This window comes from Brassica oleracea, chromosome C9 (genome assembly GCF_000695525.1).
Source record: "Brassica oleracea var. oleracea cultivar TO1000 chromosome C9, BOL, whole genome shotgun sequence".
Taxonomy (NCBI): Eukaryota; Viridiplantae; Streptophyta; class Magnoliopsida; order Brassicales; family Brassicaceae; genus Brassica; species Brassica oleracea.
In genome coordinates, this window is record NC_027756.1 from 44,776,321 (window position 1) to 44,784,558 (window position 8,238).

The 8,238-nt window shown below is 36.5% G+C and overlaps 1 pseudogene; it reads left to right on the forward strand.

Annotated features, from left to right (window-relative positions):
• Positions 1 to 210: 210 nt before the first annotated feature.
• On the forward strand, positions 211 to 7,755 carry LOC106315133 (annotated as a pseudogene).
• Positions 7,756 to 8,238: the final 483 nt, after the last annotated feature.

An 8,238-nucleotide genomic window follows, 5' to 3' on the forward strand; every position in this document is an offset into this window, starting at 1 on the left:
AATATCTTCAATGATTGTTAGCAGTAGCTTTACAATCATATATATACATGTATTTACTAAACCGAACTAAACCAATTTACAATCAAATATGATGAACCAGCGAAAGGAAACCGATCATCACCAATAATATAGGACCAGAATCTACATTGTTGGAGAGGATATGTGTAAACAAGTTTGTAACGGTACTGTCAAGGTATCTCGTCTCTAGCAATGGCAAGCGGTCACTTCTTTCTCAAGATTAGGGTTTCTAGCCTCCAAATTTATTCTAGGTATCTCTTCTTGGCTAAGATCTGGTTGGTTGGTTTGTTTGTAGTTTTAATTTCTAGTGTGGTTTGCTTAATCGAGCTCAATCCTGAATTTTAAGTATGGAGTTTTAATTATGTCTGTAAAAAAAACATTAAATTTTAAATATAGCACACAACAGTTAAAACCCGTTTTATATTTAAAATATTTAAAACTAGTTTAAATGGAATTGCAAAAATGTTAGAATTTATATAAGTTGTGTTTTTAAAACAAAAATGATTGTGTTTTATGTAGTTTGTGTTTTTTGAAACAAAGTGGTTATATCTTATAATTGTGTTTAAACTTATTACATTTTGCTGAATTATTTTTGTTTATGATATGATAAATTTCTTAATATTTAATAAAACTCAAAATATTTTTATCTACATATTAAAATATGACGAAAAAAATTTTACACGTGTGCCTAAACAGGTATGTAATAGGTAGTATAAACAAATTTATAAATGAAAACAAAATCAACATAACAAAGGACGAGATGACTGGAAACGAAATACACATCCCCTTAAGACGGTCATTAGAAGTCGTCCAGCTAAAAATTGTCCATGTGGACAAAATCACAGCTTAAATTGTAAATGTCTCATTTTTTTTTTGTAGCAAAAACCAATGGGCTTTAAATTGTTGGGCTTTACAATAATATAATGGCAAGAGGAAGCTTTCTTCTTCGAGAAGACAGATGATGATGATATCTTGGACCTTCCAGACGATTTGGAATCAGAGATACTCTCTAGGGTTCCGGCCAAGTCTCTGTGCAGATTGACAACGACTTGGAAACGATGGTACGCTCTATTCATAGATCCGAGGTTCGTAGAGAAGAACAAGAAGTTATGTAAAGCTGTAAAAGAGTCGATGTTACTGATCAATCACGAGGTTTATTCAATCGGTGGAGATCTCCACAGCTGCAGCGTCGAGCCATCTATTGAGTTCACCAGTAAACTTAGAAGTCTAAAGGGTTCAGAAGATTTGGGCTTCTCTCAGCTATATCACTGCGACGGTTTAATGTTATCCTCCAACGAGGGGAACCCATGCACTGGTCAAAGAAGGAACATCAAACCCAGAACTTGTTACCAAAGGAATGATAGATATGCCCTAGGATACACCACGTCTTCTTCTTCTGACTGTAGTCATAGCTACAAAATCTTGAGGTATTGGTATTATCGAAACAAGAAGAAAGTGTGGGTTTCTGCGTGTGAGATCTATGAGCTTAGCTCTGATTCTTGGAGGGTTCTTGATTCATTCCCTCTTAACTACTTTGTATATTTCAGTGGTGTGTCTTTGAAAGGAAACACTTACTTCCTTGCTGGAGATAATGAAACTGATGCTTTCTTGAGGACGAAGTTTGATTTCACGACGGAGAGATTTGTGCGTCTCCCTCTTCCGTTTCAGAGTTTTGAACGTGTAGATAACAATGTACTTTCGGTTGTTAGGGATGAAAAACTCTCGGTGCTACACATTGATGGCAGATCAAACGTGATGAGGAGTGACCAATAAGGTTGTTGATGAGGAGGACTTGTCGTGGAGGATCTTCTTGGAAGGGAGTTTTGATAAATTTAAACTGCATGTGGAAAGCTTCTTGTTGGACGAGGAGAGCAATGTGGCAATTTGTTCTAATGCAGACTATGTGGAAGATGAATATAATACGAGAATCTACATTATTGGTGAGGATATGTTTAAACGAGTTTATAACGATTCTGTAAAGGCATCTTGTTTCAACTGGCCATGTTCCAAGCTTAGTTCGCATTCACTAACGCCATCTTTAACGCAGCGTTTTTTCAAGAGTGGACCCCACACTTTTCGTAAAACGGGCTTCAAATGTCGCAAAATAAGAAACGGCTTTGGTCCGTTTGTTACACTATTTCGTGGGCCCCACGACACGTGGCGGCCCGCGATTGGTTCCGTTTTTAATTTTTTTTTTTTAATCAGATAAAAAAAAAAAAAAAATTTAATTAGAAACCCAAACGGGTTTTACCCGATAATCATGCCCTAAGGGGGGTGTAAGTGATTTGCATTAAAATGACAAATCCACTTTTATTCAAACATGGATTTTAAAAAACACTTTAAAAGCAAGTGTTATTGAACTTGTCATTTCATAAAACACTCTGATATCCACTGTTATTGAACAAAATTTAAGTTGAAGATTTTAGAATACTTTAATGCACTACAAGAAAACACACCGAATTCCGACGGAGGTTCCGACGGACACCAAGGTCGTCGGATATTTGTGACGGAATACTGACAAATTTCCGACCAAATCCAAAAAAACTAAGTCGTCGGAATTCCGTCGGCCATTTCCGACGGAATTCCGACGAAATAGGGTTCGTCGGAATTTTCCGACGACTTTTCGACGACATTCCGATAAAAAATGTAACCGTTGTAGTCGTCGGAATTCCGTCGGAAAATACCGACGAATTTCCGACGACATTCCGATTTACAGGAATGTCGTCGGAATTCCGTCGGTATTATCCGACGGAATTCCGACGAACCATGTGACCGTTGCCGACAAATATATATGACCGTTGTATAGCCGTTTGAGATTGGACAATACCGACGGAATTCCGACGGACTGCTTTACATCCGTCGGAATTCCGTCGGAAAGTCGTCGGAGGTCCGTAAGCAATTTCCTATAAATACAACCCCTCCTCATTCAAATCATTCACACTTCATTCTCTCTTCATTCTCTTTAGTCATAACAATTCCGTGAAAATCATGTCTTCAGAAGTTTATTATCGTTCGTGGATGGATAAACCTCATTTGGATCCGAACACCAATTTGCTTACGGAAGAATACGTTCAAGGGATTGGAGAATTCATGAGGCTTGTTCAACAGCAACCGGATGCAAAAAGTGGTATGTTAAGATGTCCCTGCTCTTCTTGCAATAATAATAAGGTTATAAAAGAATTTGATGTTTGGACTCATTTGTATATGAAAGGGTTTTCACGTAATTATAAAGTTTTGTACTATCATATTCATAACCAGTTTCTCCATGAAGGTACCAAACTTTATAATTACGTGAAAACCCTTTCATATACAAATGAGTCCAAACATCAAATTCTTTTATAACCTTATTATTATTGCAAGAAGAGCAGGGACATCTTAACATACCACTTTTTGCATCCGGCTGCTGTTGAACAAGCCTCATGAATTCTCCAATCCCTTGAACGTATTCTTCCGTAAGCAAATTGGTGTTCGGATCCAAATGAGGTTTATCCATCCACGAACGATAATAAACTTCTGAAGACATGATTTTCACGGAATTGTTATGACTAAAGAGAATGAAGAGAGAATGAAGTGTGAATGAGTTGAATGAAGAGGGGTTATATTTATAGGAAATTGCTTACGGACCTCCGACGACTTTCCGACGAAATTCCGACGGATATAAAGAAGTCCGTCGGAATTCCGTCGGAATTGTCCAATCCCAAACGGCTATACAACGGTCATATGTATTTGTCGGCAACGGTCACATGGTTCGTCGGAATTCCGTCGGAAAATACCGACGGAATTCCGACGAACTATGTGACCGTTGCCGACAAATATATATGACCGTTGTATAGCCGTTTGAGATTGGACAATACCGACGGAATTCCGACGGACTGCTTTACATCCATCGGAATTCCGTCGGAAAGTCGTCGGAGGTCCGTAAGCAATTTCCTATAAATACAACCCCTCCTCATTCAACTCATTCACACTTCATTCTCTCTTCATTCTCTTTAGTCATAACAATTCCGTGAAAATCATGTCTTCAGAAGTTTATTATCGTTCGTGGATGGATAAACCTCATTTGGATCCGAACACCAATTTGCTTACGGAAGAATACGTTCAAGGGATTGGAGAATTCATGAGGCTTGTTCAACAGCAACCGGATGCAAAAAGTGGTATGTTAAGATGTCCCTGCTCTTCTTGCAATAATAATAAGGTTATAAAAGAATTTGATGTTTGGACTCATTTGTATATGAAAGGGTTTTCACGTAATTATAAAGTTTGGTACCTTCATGGGGAAACTGGTTATGAATATGGTAGTACTAGCGAACCTCAGCCTGTTAGTGAACCTCAGCCTGATATTAGGTTAGAAGAATCTAGAACAGATATAGATTATGGTGTAGGTACTGAGCAGATGGTACATGATCATTATAGAGGGGAAGAACCAAACCCCGAGTCTAGGAGATTTTTTGACATGTTGGATGCAGGAAAACAACCTTTGTATCAAAATTGTAGAGATGGTCATTCAGTCTTATCATCTGCAACTAGATTAATGGGTATTAAGACAGACTATAATTTGGCTGAAGAATGTATGGATGCGATTACTGATTTTGTCAAAGGTATTCTACCTAAAAAAAAAGAACATTGTTCTCCACCAAGTTAAAAAAACTAATGGTCTTTTTAGATCCCAGCAATTTGCGTCGTGCTTTTTTAGACCCAAACAAAACATAAGTGCGAAATCGTTCCTGAACTGAGATTATTTTTAAATTTTCGACCCAAACTTAAGTTCGTAACATGAAATCCTATCGTTAGTCAACCGTTAAACCATGCTTAGTCGGATAAATGAAAAGTACCAATTTCAACCCTTACAATTTCGGTTGTGCCTTTTCAGACTTGAACAATGAGTAAGTGCGATTTCATACCCAAACTAAACGATAATTTAAATTTCATACCCGAACTTCAATATTAACATAAACAACTACTTTGACTAACGTTTAGTTAGTCAACCGACATCATTTTAACTAAACTAATTAAAAAAATGCTCACTATGACTCGAACATACGCCTAGAGAGGCACTAAATTGAGCAGTAAACCACTGGATTAAGTCAAGTTTTGTAAAATCTATATATATACTAAATTATATAGGTACCAAAACGAGTGAATAAATCACTAGCTTCTTCTCCCTTTGGCTATCTCTCTCAGTTTTCAATTTCAGAAGTTTCAGTCTCTAGGAAGTTCTATTTTTAGTAGTAATGAACATTTTAAAATCTCATGACAAGGTAATGTTGGGAGCCAAGAAGAGTAGCTTCGGCTTCAACACGTAAACAAGAGCGGAGATTGGTTTCTTCATCTAAAAACGAATTAGCATGAACTGAGGCATTATCAAGCCCAAGAAATCGAATCCATTTGATCAGGAATCGATCCGCGACGAAACCGTGAGCAAACCTAGTATCGAGAAAAAGTCAAACAATGGTGTAACATGAAAGAGAGTAGACTGGCGACCAAGAAAAAATATAAATTAAAATATATGTAAATATGACAAAAATTACTTTGATCTGATGGTAAAGTTTTCGTTTAATTTGTCTAGCGTGAGTTCGGCCCTCCAACTGACGAATTTTATTATTCTAGCTAAAACAACATCCTTTTAATTCTCCCTTGACAAGTCATCTCTGCCTAGACATGTATTTGCTCAAAAATAACGGTTGAGTGACAAAACTGCCAGTTTTGTAATGTGAGTGAGAAGAGAATGCGAGTATCGGAACTCCCGAGAATAACATTGTTCTCCACCAAAAAAAAAGAACATTGTTCTCCACCAAGTTAAAAAAACTAATGGTCTTTTTAGATCCCAGCAATTTGCGTCGTGCTTTTTTAGACCCAAACAAAACATAAGTGCGAAATCGTTCCTGAACTGAGATTATTTTTAAATTTTCGACCCAAACTTAACTTCGTAACATGAAATCCTATCGTTAGTCAACCGTTAAACCATGCTTAGTCGGATAAATGAAAAGTACCAATTTCAACCCTTACAATTTCGGTTGTGCCTTTTCAGACTTGAACAATGAGTAAGTGCGATTTCATACCCAAACTAAACGATAATTTAAATTTCATACCCGAACTTCAATATTAACATAAACAACTACTTTGACTAACGTTTAGTTAGTCAACCGACATCATTTTAACTAAACTAATTAAAAAAATGCTCACTATGACTCGAACATACGCCTAGAGAGGCACTAAATTGAGCAGTAAACCACTGGATTAAGTCAAGTTTTGTAAAATCTATATATATACTAAATTATATAGGTACCAAAACGAGTGAATAAATCACTAGCTTCTTCTCCCTTTGGCTATCTCTCTCAGTTTTCAATTTCAGAAGTTTCAGTCTCTAGGAAGTTCTATTTTTAGTAGTAATGAAAATTTTAAAATCTCATGACAAGGTAATGTTGGGAGCAAAGAAGAGTAGCTTCGGCTGCAACACGTAAACAAGAGCGGATATTGGTTTCTTCATCTAAAAACGAATTAGCATGAACTGAGGCATTATCAAGCCCAAGAAATCGAATCCATTTGATCAGGAATCGATCCGCGACGAAACCGTGAGCAAACCTAGTATCGAGAAAAAGTCAAACAATGGTGTAACATGAAAGAGAGTAGACTGGCGAACAAGACAAAGATATAAATTAAAATATATGTAAATATGACAAAAATTACTTTGATCTGATGGTAAAGTTTTCGTTTAATTTGTCTAGCGTGAGTTCGGCCCTCCAACTGACGAATTTTATTATTTTAGCTAAAACAACGTCCTTTTAATTCTCCCTTGACAAGTCATCTCGGCCTATACACTTATTTGCTCAAAAAATAACGGTTGACTAACTAAACGTTAGTCAAAGTAGTTGTTTATGTTAATATTGAAGTTCGGGTATGAAATTTAAATTATCGTTTAGTTTGGGTATGAAATCGCACTTACTCATTGTTCAAGTCTGAAAAGGCACGACCGAAATTGTACGGGTGGAAATTGGTACTTTTCATTTATCCGACTAAGCATGGTTTAACGGTTGACTAACGATAGGATTTCATGTTACGAAGTTAAGTTTGGGTCGAAAATTTAAAAATAATCTCAGTTCAGGAACGATTTCGCACTTATGTTTTGTTTGAGTCTAAAAAAGCACGACGCAAATTGCTGGGATCTAAAAAGACCATTAGTTTTTTTAACTTGGTGGAGAACAATGTTCTTTTTTTTTTGGTGGAGAACAATGTTATTCTCGGGAGTTCCGATACTCGCATTCTCTTCTCACTCACATTACAAAACTGGCAGTTTTGTCACTCAACCGTTATTTTTGAGCAAATACATGTCTAGGCAGAGATGACTTGTCAAGGGAGAATTAAAAGGATGTTGTTTTAGCTAGAATAATAAAATTCGTCAGTTGGAGGGCCGAACTCACGCTAGACAAATTAAACGAAAACTTTACCATCAGATCAAAGTAATTTTTGTCATATTTACATATATTTTAATTTATATTTTTTCTTGGTCGCCAGTCTACTCTCTTTCATGTTACACCATTGTTTGACTTTTTCTCGATACTAGGTTTGCTCACGGTTTCGTCGCGGATCGATTCCTGATCAAATGGATTCGATTTCTTGGGCTTGATAATGCCTCAGTTCATGCTAATTCGTTTTTAGATGAAGAAACCAATCTCCGCTCTTGTTTACGTGTTGAAGCCGAAGCTACTCTTCTTGGCTCCCAACATTACCTTGTCATGAGATTTTAAAATGTTCATTACTACTAAAAATAGAACTTCCTAGAGACTGAAACTTCTGAAATTGAAAACTGAGAGAGATAGCCAAAGGGAGAAGAAGCTAGTGATTTATTCACTCGTTTTGGTACCTATATAATTTAGTATATATATAGATTTTACAAAACTTGACTTAATCCAGTGGTTTACTGCTCAATTTAGTGCCTCTCTAGGCGTATGTTCGAGTCATAGTGAGCATTTTTTTAATTAGTTTAGTTAAAATGATGTCGGTTGACTAACTAAACGTTAGTCAAAGTAGTTGTTTATGTTAATATTGAAGTTCGGGTATGAAATTTAAATTATCGTTTAGTTTGGGTATGAAATCGCACTTACTCATTGTTCAAGTCTGAAAAGGCACGACCGAAATTGTACGGGTGGAAATTGGTACTTTTCATTTATCCGACTAAGCATGGTTTAACGGTTGACTAACGATAGGATTTCATGTTACGAA